Here is a 19,809-nt window from a genome sequence, read left to right as displayed (position 1 = left end):
ACAGGCTGTCAGTATTTTCTTAAGATATGCTGACATATGTCTTGGTAATGATTCATACTGAAAGGTTTGAGCAGGTTCTGTGGTTGAACAATGCAGGTGAAAATGTTTCTCTGAATTGAGGGCAGTTTGGGTATGGGCTGTGCAACCTGACAAAAGGCAAGCTAAGAGCATTTATGGGTTTGAGAGGTCTACCTGACCATTATCATTAAGAAAAAGATCTCCCCAAAATTAGGAGAGATTTGTTTAACTCTGCATGTACTGTCTATGATTTATTGCCAATTGACACTTGCCATAAGAGAAACAGACTACATAAGTTTACTTGCTTGGGTTTTTTTGGTCATACACTGGCAACTCTCTGAAAAGTGAAGAATCAAGGCTTCTTTTTCACTCCTTCACCTGTCTGTAATGTATGCTGAAGCAAATTCCCTCCTCCGTTTCTTATTTGATCATGTGATGTAACATGCGAGCCATGCACTGCGAAGCTGGGTATCAGCATCACTTAGAACAAACGAGCGTCTGGAAGACTGGTAAGTTAGGCCAGCTTTAAGCTTAAAAGCAAATCTTTACATTAACAATACAAAAGCCAGTAGTTCTTAATCTCTATTCGTTATTATCACTGAATATTCAAACAGTTGATTCTTAACAATCCTATTCTACATTAGCTGTGAGTGTACAGTACCACAGTGTTTATGCCTTGTGGTTGTCCTGCAGTCCCAGGTGGTCTTAGTCACCAAGGTTGAGGTCATCAGTCAAGAGCTTTTTCTATGAGGGAAGTGACTTCTATATTCTATATTTCAATTGCTCTTCTTTGAGGTTTTTATGTTTCTTATCCCTCTTTCCCCACCAAAAGAGGGATAATCTCATCTTCTCCCAACATTGACTTAAAGACAAGCACTTGCCCTAGTTCTACCAGGCAGTTTTCCAGCTTAATTTTCAGGATTATTGTGGTTCCAGCAGATACCTTTCCTGCTTGTTCTGTGTCCTTTTTCTTATCCTGCAGATTTTAGTACTTCTCACATTTTTTCCTGTACCCCCTTTTCTGCAGCAGTAACACAAGTATCCATTTGCCCTTTTGTGATCATATGTTACTTACGTACTGGTGCTTAGCTGTATTACAAAATGTTTCTGCATTTTGTCCAGTTATGGTGTTAGTATTATCATCTTACAAAATACTAGACACTCATGTAAGCGACCAATTGCAGTGTACTTATGTTTGGGTTCAAGGCAAGCAAGTATCAATTACATCCAGCCTAGCGTACTTCTCCTTTACGTGTGCAACAGCCTCTGCTTTGGCTACACCGTGGGATTTCCAAAAGAAGGAACTTTCTGCCTGGGTCAAGCTCTTTCACAGAATTTGTTTGATTTTCTGTGGTGCTGTGGGAATCTTCTACGATGCTCCTTAGCTAGTCAGGATAGTGAGAACAACAGGTAAAACTCTCCATAGAAGATTGCTTTTAGTTGGCTATTGTGTGACCTTCAAGAGCCCCACATGGTTTTGATTAACTGAGTTGGTTATCCCTGTGGTCCTTAAACTTTTATTATTTCGTGTGCACAGAGTTTAAGCTGTCTGTCAGGCATGAGGCTGATCATTTGATAAGTCATACATTTCGCATTTTTTGATAGTATAACGAAATGGTTCGTGTTCTCAGAATTTGTTGTAGTACTTCATAAAAGAGGGTGTTTGGTGTTAGGTTTTGGGTGTTGTTTTTCAGTTGTGTTGTTGTTCTGTGGTATGGAAAGCTGAGATGAAACTGCTTCCTCTACAGGGGTCTGTGACGCTACCAAATTTTTCATAGTTACTACTGCCGCATATGGTTTTCTGTACTCTCTGGTCTCCAAGTCTTTTTTTTTCTATTCTGTGGGGAGTCTTCAGTGAATACCAGCCAGCAGGAATAATGCAAGAAATCTCAGGGGTCATCAGTCAGAAGTTACATTACACTATGCCAAATTATATTTAGTGGGTGGGTTTTTTTGTGTTGTTTTTTTGTTTGGTTGGTTGGGTTTTTGTTCGGGTTTTTGTTTGTTTGTTTTTGGTTTTTTGTTTTGTTTTGGTTTTTTGTTTGTTTGTTTTGTTTTTTTTAACTCAGGACCTTACTTTATTTTTACCAACAGTTATTAAAAGAGGGCCAACTCGTCCCAGTTGTGAAAAAATTATGAGAAACTGTGTGTGACAAAGACCACATTAGGATGTCTCTACAAATGAGGTGGGAAGTCTTGAGCTATGTAGCCCTTACATACAGTGGAGAAAAAGAGAAGGTCTCTTCTGGGCATCTCTGTAGACAGGGCTGGGGGTTGGTGCTGTAACAGATGAGTTCATCACCACGTGGCTCCCGTGGCATTGCTTATGCAGTGTCAGTGTAGCACGACACCTTTCTCAAATACATAATCACAGAATCGACTGGGTTGGAAAAGACCTGAGAGATCATCAAGTCCATCCCTTGGTCCAACTGCAGTCCATTTACTAGATCGTGGCACTAAGTGCCATGTTCAATCTCAGTTTAAAAACCTCCAGGGACGGTGAGTCCACCAGCTCCCTGGGCAGGCCATTCCAATGCCTTTATACAGAATACAGTACTGATTATGAAGAGGTGCTTAAAAACTATACATGTTCTAGTTTGGAAGGGAGGATCCTAGACCTTCTCTGATGTCCTTATTTTGTTTAGGCCAAGTAGAAAGGACTGCTGCTTTGATTGTCAATGTACAACCCAGCTGACATTGTGTGACAGCATGAAGAACCATGCTACTCGCAAGAGGGATCTGCAATGATGATTCACTTCATCATGTTATTGCTTTCCTTCACCCTTGGCACTAACCATGCGGTATATTGTTTTAGCTTTTAATCTTCCACTAATGGCATTGACATTCTAGGGTGAGTGATACTTAACAGACTTATCTGTAGGAGTTTCACTGGCAGTAACACTCATTTAATTCTTCTTGGATAGATACAAGCTCCGTTTTGGATCTTTGCACTTCAGTCTCCTTTTGAGAGAGTTCAGTATGATCAGAAAAAAAGGAACAGATTATTGCCCGCCTCAAAATACTTGTCCAGTCTGGTTTGTGTGTCTGTCCCTCTTTCAAGTAATGATGATGACAGAAATTATTTTGCTTTACTTTACCAGAGGACTTCTTGAAATCCTTAGATGATTACACACAGTTGCAACTCTATATTGGAAGTTCTGTTGGTTCTTTTAGCAAGATATGTATTTTTCCAAGTATTACTTAATAACTTGCATTAAGAAACTTAACAAACAGTATTTTGAACACCTGGAAGAATAAAAATCACTTTCCTGCTTAATGACTCCAACTTTAATATTCACTATAATCACTCAATGTTCTGTAACCACCAATCCAAAAGTTGTCCACCATACCTTTCAAGAAAACAGCATTGTGCCATTCAAAGTGCAAAGGGAAGGCACAACAAAAAAAGAAATATAAGGAATCTTAAAAAGTAGCTTTTAGTAAAGGAAACTATGACAGCATTGTACTTATAACCTGAACTGTGTGAATTTTAAGTTGTCTTTTATGAGCCGTATCTGATTAAATGAAAACATGAAATTTACATAAAACGTGACAAAATTTGGGATTGTTACAAGTCATGTCCCTCAGAGATGCATGCAAGGTTATGAAAAGAAAAGAACACCTGCATTTCTTTTATATATGTGCATATGTATCTATGTGTGTGTAAATAAAAATCTTTCTAAGCAAAAGTGCAGACGTTTCTTTTCAGTCTCCTTCCTCCCCCATCCCTACTGTACTTAGTCCTTTTAGCCTCTTTTTTACAGAAAAAAGGCACAGATTTCAATTTTTAGGGTTGCAAACTATTTTTAAAGATCCTTTCCACTTTAATATTTCTGGCTTCTGGCTTTCAAACAATTGCCATTTTACCTAAAAGGGCAATCTGTTTACATATTGTATGTGAAATAACTTTTGAGAGTAGTGTTTCCTGAATGTCTCTATTTTTAGCATGGTGATAGCTCAAAGCTAAAGAACCCTTCCTAATTGGAACGGTAGTGGTGAGAACTTAAAGATAGGGTTCTTAATCTTTTTCCTGATATGGACACGTCTTAATGTGGGATGCATCTTAGGAAATCTGAACAATCTTCCTCTTATTAATAGTTACAAGGCTTCTATCCCCTCCAGGTTGGAATTATGTAGTTTTCTCTTTGAGTGCTAACTGTGATTGCTTCCAGTGCAAAGTTAAATGTTGAAAGTATTTTCAGCTGTCTTTTTTTTTCTTTAATGCAATTTGGCAACTGGGAATAGGGTGAGCCAAAGCAATGTGACTAACCAGATTTCTGCAGGCCATCAGTAAGAGCCTCACCAGTGGTACATGGACTGTTGTGCTACTTGAAGAGGAATGATGGTAGTGCATGACTCTTCAGGAGTCCTACAGATAAACTCTGGCCTGAAATGTTTTGTTAGCATTTTAAGAAGAATAAGGGAACACAGATTTTATAGGCTAATATGTTTAAGTGGCCGTGGTATCATCAACACAGTGGGATTTTCTGCAGCATGCAGAGGTAAGAAATAGCTCTGTACACATATACTGTGTAAGACTTCCTCCTTTTGGACTTAATGTGGCTTAGAACAAAGGAAAAACAACTTTTCACCTGTAATTCACCAGTGGAAGAATCATTTTTAAAAGCATTAGAGAGATTTTCCTTTGTCTCTGTGAATATCAGGGCCCTGCTGTACTGGTTATTTTTTATTAATGCAGACTTCCAGTCAATGAGGGCAGAAAGGAGATCGCTGACTACATAAAATTCTGGGCTGGTTTGAGTTATAGCTCAGGATATGAAAAGTTCCTCTTTTGCCTAGATATGAGGTTCAGTCACAGTTAGGAAATAAAAGGCCATAGGGCATTGTTAAAGAGAGCTAAAAGAAAGAAATGCATGAGGGAGAGTTGTATCAGATGGTTGCAGCAGAAGATCTGGTGGTTGGACTTCTCAGTGCTGCTCTAGCATCTCCAGGTCTGCTGGGGAAATAGTGTAGCTGGTGTTGGCATCATGGTATCTCTTAATGGAAAAGAAAGTGTGTTGCCAAATAATTTTGAGATTCAAGGAGGAAGGGCTGAATATGTTTGGGAATTTCTGTCAAGTTACTTTACCAACTGATTACAGGGACATTTGAATACATGGAGTTGAAAGCAAGCCACATTCAGTTGATGTTAACTAATACAGAATTTTACATGATAGTCTTTATTAGCACACACAGATGCATAATGAGAATGTATAGGTGTATATAAACCCTAGAATCTTTTTCTTGTAAACTGTTGCCCTAAAGTTTGGCTTCTTATCTTTTTTTTTTTTTTTTTTTTTTTTTTTTTTAGAGAAAATGCGTAACAGAGCGGGATAGCTGTTGGTTCCTGGCAGGCTCAATATATTTTGCGAGTGCTTTTACTGTGGAAGATGCAGGTTCAAGTTCTGTTCCTTATGCATTGGTTGATATTGGTGGGGTGGAGGAAGAGTGAGATGGTGCTGGCCTTCATATTGCAAAAAGAGTTCCTCAGAATACAAAAACAAACTAAGCAGCTTCCTTTGTGTGGTATTTGTAGAGAACATAACTCAAGAGTGCTGAGCTCTTTCTGGGGGAGGTGCAGAGGAGGGAAGGAGGAGGCTTTTAGATCTTCCCTGCAAATGACAGACAGGTTCATCTTCGATAAATGTACATGCATCTCAGTTGTGATGTCAAGAAGTCTTGAAGGATCTCTGCTTTTCAATCCATTGTGGCATATTGAAGAATTAAATAGTTTAGTTGTATAATATGTAAATGATCCTTTTTCTTATTTGCGAATATTATTTTCACTGTCTTAGGAATTGGGCCTGAAATATTTTTCTGGGCTTAGTGGCAACACAAAGGCATTAGATCAAGAATGTTCCAAGATTCAGATTGGCTGGTATTTGCTTATATCACCATGACTGAATGTTACCAGTTTCAAAATGCTTTTTGGTTGTTCAGGAAATTTTAAAACAGCTTTGATTTCAAACATGAAACTTGGCAAGTGACTGATCCATAATGTGTTCTAATCACTTCTGGTATTTTGGAAAAGACTTGAAAAAGATTGAAGTTGTTATGTTATTAGAAATCTAGTTAAAAATTGCATATTTGAACTTCTCTTCTTTACCTGGAACATAATTAGCACTTGGTCTTGTAGTCCTTTGCCCCGGATGAGTGTTAATGTAATGGAATTTAATTTTGTATTCTGCTGTACACAGTTTGTGTTAGATTTTACTACTATAAATATATATACCAGTTTCAATTCTGCAGTTTAGTTGACCACCAGGGGGGTGCATTTGTTGTCATTTGTTTTGTTTAAACATATGTTATGGAACCAGTTGAATACGTTATTTGAATAATAATAATAATAATAATTTATTGTATATTAGGGGTGGTTTGGGTTTTGTAGTGCAAATGGAGCTAGAGTGAATTTTAGTTTTGGTACTTTGAACAATTCAATAATGCAGAAGCCTTACTAGCCTGAGCTCATACCTAGCGTGTAATCTTCTTATGTATTTGAAGCAGAGAATAAATATTGCATAGATTTAAGTGTGTGCACACAGGGTCCCTGGAATAACCACAAATATCATTTGTATTGGATCAGGTGGGCAGGATGCTGAGGTCTCTGAATCCAGTCCTGCAGCATATTTAGATATAATTTGCCTCCAGCAAAAGTAGCAATTCTTTTTAAAAATCCATTTTAAACTTATCTAGTAAATATGCTGTTGCTTTATTAGCTAGATTTTGCAGGATGTGGCTGTAGTATAAAAACCTTTTTGTTTTTTTTTACTAATATTGCAAGTAAATGGAAGATTTCTTTTCTCCTTTTTTTTCCCCCCTCCGATATTATTTCCTGTTCTGACGCAGTGATCAGTTTGAATTGTTCTGATATATTCTCTTTTTCTGTATTGTTTCCGGGGGAAAAAATTACAATAGAGCTTTGCCAAATCATAATGCAGGACCTGAACTTCCCTGAACTTTTGTATAGTTCCAGCTTGGACTGAATTTCACTTCTTGTAGGATGATGTCTAATTAAATGAGAATTATATATCTGGACTTTACTGGGAAATATTTGAGAGCTCACATTGGTGTTACATTAAAAGTTTAAGCAGCAGATTTACAATACAGTCCAAAGGTCTCAGTGTCCTCTGGTATAAAATTTCCAAAGATTTCTGAGATGAATGAAATTTGGGGGTGGTTGGTAGCTTTGTCCCTGTAATATTGAATCTCAATAGCCTGTACAATAAGATATTGTTCAGTATCCTCCTTGGACCTTGAGCTTAATATGGCAGTTACATAAACTGAAAGAATGTGAAACTTCTGGGCATGATTTGTGCATGACATTGTGCAAGATGAAGCTGGTTTTGGACTTCAGGTTAATGGCCAACTGGCAAAAGAAAAATGCACTTAAATAAAAGGACACATTGATTGTGCATCTGCACATGGTAGGATAAATTTAGTCCATGCATAATCTGAAAGAGTGCCATTGCCATGTGAGATGTACCTGCTTATATGAGGTCCAAACTTAGGCTGTAGTCCTAACTTTACTTTCTCTTAAAATATACCATGCCCCTTCTTCCACATCAAAATCCCAAGTTCCTCCCAAGGTCCTCAGTAGGCCTGTAGAAGTAAGTTCCAAAGGAAGTGGACAAAAGGCCCTTTTAAAAACTGCTTTACTTGGATGAAGTAGGTGGCTCCCTAGGGTAGAGAAAGTGATGGAACTCCTGTCCATCTAGTGTGTTCTGGGGCGCTGAAGCCACACTTGCTGCTGCTGCTCTGAAAGGCTGCAGGGGGTATTGCCACCCCTTGTTCTTTCCACTCCTCTGGCATCGACTAGAACTACAAATTTAGGCCTCTGTGCTGATACTACTTCCCTCCTTGTCTTTTTCTTCTGTGAGAGGTGTGCCACACCTTCATCCTAATCCCTTCTCTCTCTAAAGCGAAGGATGTGTGTGTGAACATGGGAAGGCAGATTCTTGCAGTGCAGTCAGGGGATGGTGGTGTGTGTCAGGGAGGTGGGATTGGGCTGCTCTGTTATAGATCCTGGGACAAGATCAAAGGTCCTAAAAATGAAGATCACAAAAGGAGCTGAGTTACTAGGTGTAGTCTCCTGAGGTCAGATTGCAAGGCAATGGACCATTAACTAGAAGTCAAGAGTAAGAGTTGTGACAACTCTCTGAAGTTTCTTACACTGAAAACTTGCAGCCTTTGCTTTCTTGTTCAGTTTGCTTTTGCTGTCTCAAGAAAGAGGACAATAAAAGTTATTTGTCCTTATTCTTGGAGCAGCACGATTAAGCTGAGGCTGTGGTGCCGGGAATATGTTCTCTGTACAAGGAATAAGGAAGCCTCTGTTGCAGTAACAGAGAAAGGGGCAGGATATAGTGAACTTCATGTCTTGCTGATATTGCTGAGTTTATGCCTGAAATATTCAACTTCCACACTAAATTGCTCAACAATTAAAGTGATATTTAGGATTCAAAATAAAGATTTATCATTTTGATCTTCTCTGCCATGTGTCCCATGAAATATATGTGCATTGCCATATGGTTTTTCATTTCACCTCAATATATGGCCTTTCATCTAAAGGCCATATCATCAATGTGTGGCCTTTCATCTAGATGGCCTTGATCATATTGCCCTTCGTAGATTAGAGTTGGGTTGAACTTCTTCAGGGCAGATCTGCGAAGGGAGGAGAGAGGGAGTACCCATTAAACTGCAGGTATTACAAGCACACAGTGGCTTTGTGGGGAGTACTCGATGTCATCTCCTGTAGCAGTAATCAGCAGTGAAAAGGATTTAATTAATATCCTTACTCCAAGAAAAGAAGCCACAGGATCTTCCCTGATGACAATAGCTGCAATTTTGATTTTAGTTTGCTTTACAAGGGACCAAGTTTCACAGCTAGACCATATTGCTGCGGAGTAACATGGTGAAGACATATACTCACATGGTGAAAACCTGAGCTCATAACCAAGTTCTATGTCAGTATTCAGTAACATTTTTTTACATTTTAAGGTTTTAATACTACATTGTTTTGGCTCATGCTCATCTCTTTTATATGGGTTTTACAATTTTGATTCTTTTCGCATTTCTTATTTCTAAATCATCAGTTTTGAATGCTGTCAACATTTACATTCATTTTCTTATCCTTAATGAATCTGTTTAATGATAATAATCCTAGCACCTGTTGCTCAGCATTGGAGTAGATTCATCTTTCTATTCTTATCTAATACCATTGATTAATAACTCATTGCTCCTATCTGTCAGACAGTTTTTATCCACCTTATTGTATTATATCCAGACCATAATTCTCTAGTCTCTCTATGAGCTTCCTGTGTGGTACTGTGTCAAAGGCCTTGCTAAAATCCAAACAAATTATATCTGCCACATCTCCTTTATCCTCCCAGTTTGTCACTGCACTGAAATACCCATCACAATGAAACATTTATTGATGTAAGTTTCTGTGTTAAACCAGAATAAATGTGAAGGTTCTGCTGTGATTATATGATAGAGCCTGCTTCTTAACAGGTATTATCATTTTATGCACTAAGGATAATTTGAGCCATGGGAGATGATACCATTCAACAGGAGCAGTGAGGCTGTGAAGATCAAAGCATTATGAACCTTGAAAAGAAGTGGCAGAAGCTTACATGCTACAGTAACTTGTAAAAGGCATAAGCAAAGTCCTCAAGCTTATTCCAGGACATGCTCAGAGAGTATCAGCTGTAGAGCTGCTTCACAAAATTAAAAAAAACCCTGTCTTCAGGGAAAGAATTGTTTGGGCAAGGCCTCGTGAAAACTGCATGCTGTCACTGTTCCTGTTCCTTGGGAACATAAACAGGATCTGGGGACAGCTTGTGCAAGAAAACAGTTGGAATAGGGAATATCATGGTTTTCAGCAGCCAACTTGATTACCATCATCGCCCCTGTGTAGGAGGAAAGCTTCAAGAAGTATTTAGAGGAATGCTGGGTCCCACCTGGCTATAGCAGAACTACCAGTTAAACTGCACTTCAGGAGTCCAGATCAGGTCTTAAGTGCAGTTATAACAAGACTAACTCTTCAGTGGGTTGAGTAGTTCAGCTTCTACTGTGCTTTCACAGCTGGGCTTCTCAAATGCTGGATGCTTACTGTGTTAACAGTAGGAATAAATGAGAGGGGTGGACCGTGCTGTTAAGAGATCCAACACCTTTAACAGGTATGAGGGCCCTTGTGGTGAAATTGCATCCAGTACCTATTTTGGAGTGACTGTTAGGGTGGATTAGGCGTTGCAGCTTTTATTCGGTTGAGTGCCTCTAACTTCTTGAAACCCAGATTTCAAGGAGTGGTAGTCTTTGCCCAGATTTTTCATAGTTAAATGAAAATAGTTCAAACACTATTGGAAGCGGGGTGGGGTGCGTGAAAATTAACCCAAAATACACCTTTTTCCTGATTAAAATGCTTTTCTAGCTGAAACAGCCATGGTTTGGAAATTACAATTTGTAATGGATACAGTCTTCACTGGAAAAGTAAACTCAAAAGGTGAATGCCATAAGGAAGATAAAGTCTCTCTGGGCACAGGGCTTTGTGGTCAACTAATAACAGATGGAGATTTACAATTTTGACCATGAAACCTTTGGTCTCCTGTTGTTCATTACTGCAGTGGCAGGAACCCTCAGTCCCAGCACAATGCTGTAGGTTGTCCTCTGCTCCTGTTCTACTAAATCATGAAAACCCCCAGGTTTCTCTCATCGGCTACCCTGTGACCCCAGTTGGAGTCAGAGCCCTGGGATTAGGAAGAAACCCAGTTCAGCACTGCTATACCATGCAAATGGCTACGAGTTCAAAGACAGAACTGGAAATGACCACAACTCCTGTGTACTTTTGAAAGTGTATAAAGGGCTCCAATTCAGAAACAAATTCCTTTTTGGAAGGATTGTTTAGGCGCAGGCATTTTTTTGTTGTTGTTTTACATTCTGTCCCCTCAAGACAGGAGACAAGTGACAAACATGCTTATAGAGATCTACTACCAACTAAAGTACATTCACCTTAAAAAAGCAGTAGTAGCGTAACGTTATATCCATGTTAATAAGGCTTGTTCTTTTGCATTACCAATGAGCCTAGACAGAGCATTGTGCTGACGTGTTTATACTGGTTGCAATTTCAAACTTGCTTATTTTTTGTTAGATGAGGAGCCTGTGCAGCATCGACCTTCCTCTCTGATTTCTGTGACATAATTAGTCCATGGCCCTGCTTATGTTTTCAAACATAAAATGCCAAAAAGTAATCTGGGTTATATCCTATGTCATTATTTGGGTTCTGAAGTTGGAACGAGGTCTCTTGACCAGCCCCTGAGCTTATTTGAAAATTCTCTTCAAAGTAATGGGCTTTATTTTTTTTGTTGTTGTTATTTTTCTGTGTATGTGTGTGGTAGTTGTTTTGATTTTTTTTCTATATTTTGTTTGTTTGTTTGTTTTTGTTTTCTCACCCTTTCCATGGTTGTTGCAAAGGACTTTCTTGATATAATCCATTAGTTCCTGAGTAAGAGCATCAGTATTTTACTTTCTGTGAACAGTTATTTGTTGCAGTTCCTTCATCACTGATTTGAAGTTCAAGAAGTTAGAGCAATGATATGAGCAAGAACTTCGGCAGTGGTCAATTGGCTGATCTTGTAAATTCTATGTAGAAAATTCAAAAGACATCAGTGAGTGTTGTGCTATATTCTCTCCTAGCCTTCCCTTTCCTCGTAACTAATCAAGTGTATATGATTCCTGTTCACCTGCTTCAGCTGACTTCAGGTATTCAAGGAAAATCAAACCTTTACAGATAAGGAACTTCCTTATTGCTAAGAGGCTGCAGAAGGTTGACATCTTCTGAAATGTTTTCTAGTAACAAATGATATTTTATATTCTTCTCTTCAATTTTTAGATGGAATGAATGTGGTTCTTATGAAAGTGGTGGACTAGACCATAAATGTGAGTCAGGCCCAGTAGAGTCAGATGCCATACAAGTTGTGGAATATTGTTAATGAACTTGGGTCAATGTATAGTCAGTAGCTTTGCTCTCATTTTTCAGGCTCTGAATAAACTTTATGGCAAGCAAGAATCATGAAAAAGCAAAGTAAAATCCATTTCCCTTCTGATATTTGTTTTTAAAGCCTTTATGGAGTGCTAACACTTGCTCTCCTGTTGACACTCTACTCATATACCTCTTCCCAGAGCTGCCATACTCCTCACTCTTGCAATTCCAGAGCTTGGGCCTCTCTCAAGCAAAAGTTCACTGACTGTTCTCCAGCCACATCTCTTGCTTTCTACTAAGGGGTTCGGGCACTTGGGTGAGACAGCACTCTCCTGCCCCGCACTGCTAAGCACGCTCACCCATGCACAGGAATGCCCGCACTGTGCTTAAGCAGCTGCCTCCGTTGCCACCTTTTGCTCGTACATACCTATCTAAATTGCTTCATCTCGAGGTCACAGGTTTCTCAGTGGCAACAGCTAGTATTCTGAGCTTAATAAGGCTTTCTGTAGGTTTTGCTCTGGGTTTAACTAGCTAAAATAGCTCTTTAAGATGCTCTATCTGTGTGTGTTTTATGTCAGGTGCTCTGTTAACTATGGCCATTTAACTGAAGCTTTTCAAGATGGGAGCGAACACGCTCGCACAGTGAGCTGCTTCCAAGGCTCCGTTTCTTGTAACGGGTGAATGTAAGTTCTTGTTGAATGTCAGGAAGTAAGCTGCAGTTGCATGGTACCATCTCCCATGGCTCAAATTGTCTTTACTGCATAAAATTATAATACCTGTTAAGAAGTGTGCTCTATCATACAATCACAGCAGAACCTTCACATTTATTCTGGTTTAACACAGAAATTTCAGTCAACCAGCATCTGCTGGTTAGACCTGCCTTGAGGAGATGGGCAGCTTCGTCTGCAGGCACAGTGCCCCAATGCTTAACTCCCAGAGAAACGCTAGATGTTGCCTTTCCTCCTGTTTCTTTCCAGTCAGGAGAATGCATGGAGCAGGAAGGACTTCACGTTAAAACTACTAGGAAAATAAAGTGAAGAGCAGTTCTCAGAGTGGTGCCCAGCATGGGAAGGGGGTGCTGTATCTTTGTGCTTTGGTAGGAGAGAGCTAAATGTTTCCTCATTCTCTACAATAAAATTGGAGTTTTGGACAAAATTCATTGTGATGAAGTCGATGCAGCGATTTATTCCTATTTAGGTCATCAGAATAGGGCTTCAGTGGTGCAGTCTGTACGCTGGCTCCCTATACAGGGATACATTTCACCCTCAGTGAATGCTCTTTGTTTTCTCAGTTGAGGTCAGTTTTTCATTGCATTCATTAAAAGAAATAGCTTTGGATTGCAAATACTGCTGTCCCTCTCCTTCCCTGTCAGCAAGCCAGCATTATAGTCCTGAAGATGTTAGAAAAGGGGTAAATTTGGAAGGGAAAGGAAGGGAAAAAAATGGAAGTTCAGACGCTGGAGCTGTTATCACTTGTCTGGCAGTTGTGCTGTTGCCTACTTCTGACAGACTTAGCATTTTTTGGCCTGGATTTCTACACTGTTCATCTATCTTACTAGATGCCAATCAGAAGAAGGCATATATATATATATATGTACACCTATATATATGTATCTTGATATACAGATTATCTAAAGAACGAGGAAAACGTTTCTCAAATGGTTCCTTCAATAAAAGCTTCATCCAAGCCTATAGATATTATCCTGTGGCAGCATCATCATAATGCCTCTGCCTGGGGACTCTTGTTCCCATCATTCAAATGTTCTAGAATCAGCTCTGTGTAAGTTTTGATAATTCCTGCTGTGGTGTCCCATTCCCTTCCAAGCTCTCTGCTTTTCCTCCTGCTTTTCAGTACCTCTTATCCTGACAGAGTGGAAATGTTCAGCCTGAAAATAAGTTCTGAGCTTGTTCCCGTTTGCAGTGTACATGTGTGTCTGGACATGTTTGTGTGACAGTGTATCATCTGATACAGTGCATTTCTTTTTAAACATCTGCGGGGACAGAATTGGAAGGCTCATATAGCACTGAGGTCTGAAGAACTGGATTTTTACTTGTGGAAGAACAAAAGAAAGATTTCACTTAACAATTTCCCCCAGCCTGTGTGACATCCAAAATCAGTATTAGGTTCACACCCAGGATTTATTTGCAGATCTCTGTCATTGTGCTACTGGTGAAGAGAATGGCTTTGACTTAGAATGGGGTAAATTAGGCAAGTTCTGCTGTCACCTTTAAAAATAAAATTTAATCAAGTTTTGATTTGTTCCTTTAATGAATCATCGCTACATTGTATGTGTCTGTGTATATTGCTGTATGGTTTGTTATTACGAGGCCAAATCCTGACAACTTATTGCAAAATCGTTTTAATTTATTATTAATATTTTTTGCTTTTCTCATTTCTTCTGATTTTGGAGCTTTTATAATTAGATATAATTAAAACCACAGGTTTTAAACTCCAGTCTAACATTTAAACTCATATTTATGGTGCAACCCCTGGAGTTTTATTGTCATTCCAACTGCATTTTGAGAAAAAAAAATTCCTTTTTTTTTTTTTTTGCATCTGTTCAAATGCTATGTCTACCACTACCACTTCTTAATCATCTGTTTTGCACACTAAAATGACATTTATTTTACATGATAAGAAACCGTGCAGTTTTATAGAATAGCTATTTCGTATCCCTTATCAAAAGGGTGCAAGGGACCTTTTGCCTTGTACGCTTTTTGAAAACAGCTTTCTTGTTTCTGAACTTGTCTTTCTCTGCTCCTCCATCCAACAGTCTGAAAGTGCTGCATGCTGTAGAACGAATTAGAAAAGTTGTTGGCTGGCATTATGTAAAACCATATTTTCCCTCTTGGTGCGTATGTTCCGGTCATAGCAATGTCCTTGTTTTGCTGAAATTAACATTTTTCCCCTCACAGTCGTTGGTATGTGATGGTGTTTTTCCATCTTCTTTAATTGTGATGCTTTTTTTTTTTTAATTAGTATAAGGTTGATTGTTAAAATTAAGTGGCAGAAGGCTTCTTTCCAAGTTATTCAGAGATCTTTTGCTGAAGAAATATATTTTGCTTCTCTCAATTGCCTTTTTCTCCTTATTCTTTCGTTGCAAACTACTCTGGGAAGAGCTTCTTTTAACAAAAAAAAAAAAAAAAAGGCTACGCTTGACTGATAATGCATTGCTTTGGATGGTGAAACATTATGAAAGTTTAATTTTTAATTAAATCTGAAATACCAATTATAACTGAAAGAGATTTTAACCTGTTTCTTTTCAGACTGCCTGAAGTTACATTGTAGATGCTGAAATCACTGCACCTTAAAAACAAAAAGATTAAGCAGCACTGTATTCCTGTAAGTAAAGGCTTTTCTGGTACCTTTGTCCGTATTTTTCCTCTATATGCATCCAAAGTGTTAGCACAGTAGCTGGTCTCGGATAAAGGTCAGAGTCCCCTTGAATGGGATTTGGAAGTTCAAAGGATGTTTTATTTAAAAACTAAAACCGAGCTTACATCTTGCAGATCTTTAATTTCAGACCCCTGAATAGATCATTCTTTTCTGCTTTGTTTTGAATATTATTAGGAACAGTGAGCGTCTCTGTGTCTGTTGACTTACAGTTCCTGTCGCTTTGTCAGTGAGGATTTCTGCACTTCGGTGCAAAGATAACAGGGAGTAGCAGAAGATTCCTTATAGCATAAAATATAGTTTATTCTCTTTTCATGATGTCATAACAAATTTTCCTCCTTTATACAATAAAAACCCAAACAGCTTTCTGATGACATCACAAGGGGCCTCAGCTGCTTTAGGGTGTGGATGAAGGGAGAAATGCCTAATTCATCTGTGGTGTGACACAACAAAACAGTCAAAATAATATCTTGTGTCTCTCAGCAAGAAACAAGTCTATTTCTAAGAGCATAGTTATTCCATAAATGCAACTCAGGCTGTACATCAGTCTGATCTACCCTTATTTAGAATCTGTTTCTTGAATGTATTTGGGACAATAATTGATATTTGGAACTTCAGTGGCTGAACAACAGACACGCAAAAGAAGATTGGAAAATATAGTAGATTCAGATACTCTGAACTTAATGAAATAATATATGAATAAAAATCTAGGAGCTCATAGATAGTAGGAAAAAAATTATTTTAGCTGGACAGTACAAAGCTGTAGAATATTACAGAGCAAAGTCAGTTTGTTTTCTTGTTTAAGATCAAAATGTGCAGTCTGTAATGAAATACAGAACCTTCTTCCAAAATGGTGCTTCTGTACTTCAGTGTTAATATATTTTAACTGTTACACGGGGGTTTTTTTCTTGCTTCTCCCCTCTCCCCTTTAGAGAAAAAAAAAGAAAAAGAAAAGAGAAAAAAAAAGTATTTTAATTATTTATTTTAAACTAGCTGAAGGGTACAGTACACTGTGGGCAGCTAATGTGTGCCCCTTCCAGCGTGGAGCGCCAAGCATGACTCAGGCATGCAGATTGTGCCTTTCTGGCTCTGCTCCATTGTGTTTTTACATTACTGGCAAGGGCCATGCCATTGTGTTGTTTAAATATTGTGTATTAACGGCAGGCTGTGGCCAGTGAATGGTATTTAACATTTTCTGCTCATCATTCCTGAACATGAGCAGCTTTCCTGGCCACCAGAGGTTAACCTTGCAATTACACTGGTGAGCTGGGTTGAACACACTTGTGGATTTGTTGGGTCCAGCGGCAATTTAAAGGGAGATGTTGGGGGGAAAGTGGGGGAACACTTCTGAATCTCCGGATACAGAATTTCAAAGTTGTCTTGCATTTTGTGTGAGCAACCAGGAGAACTGTTTTTCAGAAAACAGAAGTAATTATCTTTCCAAAATGCAGCAGCAGAGTGAGGAGTAAATTAAGGAACGTTCTTTGAATCCTTAGGATCCAGATGGTCAGTAAGTCCTGCATGGACAGCCCTAAGGCAAAATACCAGATAGCAATATATGAGCTGGCTGGAATGGGCTTTTTTCAGTTGTATGAGTCTGTCGGCTTTGGAGAGGAAATAAACACACAAGTACAAAATTTTTGTATAGGAAATGTTTTTAGGTTTTTTTTTTTTTTTTATCAAGGGTGGAAAGCACATCAAGGCAGAGATACTGAGCAGCTTGCTCAAAGTCAGAGTAAATAGTCAAACTGGGAGTGGAGTGTGGGATCATGGCTCCCAAGTCGGTTCTGTTCTGCCTGGTTTCTCTTTTGATTCCATGAAGCAAAGGTCCAAGTTTCTAATATTTGAGTGTCTTGTGTCATTTACTTTTTTTTTTTAAAAAATACCTCACCTGTAAACTTCTAGCTGCTCCTAAGTTCGGTAGCCTTGGCGTATAGCCCATCTCTGGAATACAGAAGCACAAGGTGGGGGAACTTTACGTATGCGTGTGTGTACTATAAAAGGAGGATATGATCCTTGCTATACCTTGTGTCTATGTATCTAGTAACTTGGTACAATAAAAATGGGAGCACCTTTTTATAGAAAGAAGTATGCTTTAAGGATTACCTTTGTTTCCTCTGTGTGTTTGCTGTAATCGCATCTCTCTAATTGTAAGATCTTTAATAAAGTGGACTTCCCATTATGGCTTTCCTGTATTAACCCAAAAGCAGCAAGAAAAAAAGGCAAGCCATGCTTTCCTAGTTTTCTGTTGTGGTGTGTGTTGTGCATGTTTGGGTTTTTTTTGGTTGGGTTGTTTGTTTTTGTTTGGTTGGTTTATGTGTGTGGTTTTTGTTGTTGGGTTTTTTTGGGGTGTTTTTCTCTTTGAATAGGATTTCTTTAATTGAAGCATGGCAAGCTTGCTTTAGGGTAGGGATGTCCTGAAAGCAACTGATTAATATAAGATGGGCCAAATTTTTGGCTGATACAAAAATATGCCTGACTTGATACATGGCATTAAAAGGAAATACAGATTCACAACATGTGAACATCTGGCAGAAAGCTGCATAGAAACACAGCCTTCTAAATGTAGTGCAGGCATGTTCTTAATGGGAAAGGTCTGTGGGCTGGATTCTGCTTATGTTGGGTGCTCTGGCCAAGTACTGCTATGTACTAAAGTTATGTGGATTGGTAGGCAAGTAGATCCTTTGAGGTCCATGGGACTACTCAAATACTTAACTTTAAGGATGTGGTTAAGTACTTCACTGTTTTCAACTAACTCCGAATAGGATTAAGTCTAAATTAGGAGATACCTCTACTCGCATTCAACACCTACTTTATTTTAGAAGGAGGCAGTGACAACGTATGGTGGGTGAAAGAAAAAGATTCTGTACACGTAACCTGAAAATCTATACAAGAGACACAACTGGATGTACTTTCAAAGCCATGGTGTTAGTTATATTGCCATCATCTGAGGCCAATAAAGTGTATGACACATTATTTTTTGTTAAAAGAGAGATTTGACAATGTTTCAGCCTTATGCAGCCTTGTGATCTGATTACTGACCAGTCTTGGCAGATGCTGGCTCATTGAGTGGTATGGGACAAGTAATTTAACCTCGCCGTGCCTTGTTCAGCAGATCACTTTTTCAGTCTGGTTCGAACTGATACAACTCTGTGAATGTTATTGAGTTTGTGTTAGCAAAGCTCTTAGAGGAGAAATAGTAACCATTGTTATTATTAATAAGTATATTGTGTAAACAAATCACGAGGGATGGAGATACAGCCACTCACGGGGGTGATCTTTCATAACTCACTTGTGCCTTTGTTTAATTCCGTCACTCAAAGGTATCAAGGCCAACTCCAATTTACAGAAGTATTTCTCATGTCACTCTCCCCACCGTTGAGTATTTTATTGTTCACGTTCTCTCTCCGTCTGTTTCTCTGCGACTTTCCTCCATGCTGAATTAACCTTGCATACCGAACTTTATTCCCCTTTTTTGTATTATACAGCAGAGACATTTGTGTAGCCTCCAAATTACAGAGAGCAAATTCATTTTGTCTAGTGCTTGTTTGCTGATGATGTATGAAACAGACAGAAGACAGTTTGAATTTTCATAAGTTCAATTGAGCTTGCAGGCATAAGGAAAGGAAGAGGAAGAACCCAAGCCGATGTGACACAGTAAGCTGGCATCCCAGAGTGCGTGCTGCATGTGTAGCGTCAGGATGTCAGGCCTGAGAAGGGCTTCGTCCATCACCGTCGTGCTTTTAAATGAAGGAAGAGTTTTGAAGCAACAAACAAACTACCCTGCTGTGTTCTTTACAGCACAGGAATCCTCACCGTTCCCAATGGATATGAGATCTGTCCTTCTCTCCTGTAACTTGCTGTTTTAACTAGAATTTCGTGTCTAAGATGACCTCTGAGCCCTGCAAATTCCTACCCCCTGTCCCTCTGACAAAATGTAAACCCTCAATAGTTAGTAAAGAAATTTATGGGGGTTTTTGTGGCTTGTCAAAACTCTGCTGGAGAAAACTTGTACAAATGTGAAATGAATATGGAAGTGTGCTTTCTTTGAACAAAGATCAGTGTCCTGGGGCTGGCTGTCACTGGGGAATTGTGTTAGTACTAACAAAGAGAATTAATTTTGCCTTTTCCCCTTCCTATACCAAGGCATTAATCCAGAAACTCACGAGGATAAATTCTGCCCTGATTTCTACCTGTGGAATCCCAGTGGAAATGTGGAGAGGTCAAAAATGTTTGTCAAGGTGGAAATTGTTCTAGGGTTAAAATTGTTGAGAAGGCAGAAATCGGTGGATTGTTATCTAGCCCAGGGTCAAGAGGATACATAGGAGCCCTGCGTGGCATTATATGTGTCTGAAAGTGCTGCTTTTGTTGCGTGTTAAGGAGAACATGAAAAAAATATTCTAGTGAGTGAAAAGTTATAATCA

The 19,809-nt window shown here is 38.9% G+C and overlaps 1 protein-coding gene across 4 annotated transcripts in view; it reads left to right on the top strand.

Moving 5' to 3' along the window:
• ZBTB20 (zinc finger and BTB domain containing 20) overlaps positions 1 to 19,809 on the top strand; it is a 490,245-nt gene that overhangs the window by 156,444 nt on the left and 313,992 nt on the right. For all 4 annotated transcript variants that reach the window (XM_071809214.1, XM_065849469.2, XM_071809203.1 and 1 more), the window contains one exon: positions 15,259 to 15,334. The gene's annotated coding sequence lies outside the window, so the exon portion shown is untranslated. The remainder of the gene's footprint in view (positions 1 to 15,258; positions 15,335 to 19,809) is intronic.

Source organism: Patagioenas fasciata, chromosome 1 (assembly GCF_037038585.1).
Source record: "Patagioenas fasciata isolate bPatFas1 chromosome 1, bPatFas1.hap1, whole genome shotgun sequence".
Taxonomy (NCBI): Eukaryota; Metazoa; Chordata; class Aves; order Columbiformes; family Columbidae; genus Patagioenas; species Patagioenas fasciata.
Note: the sequence above shows the minus strand (reverse complement) of the source record. Positions and strands in the feature narration are given on the sequence as shown.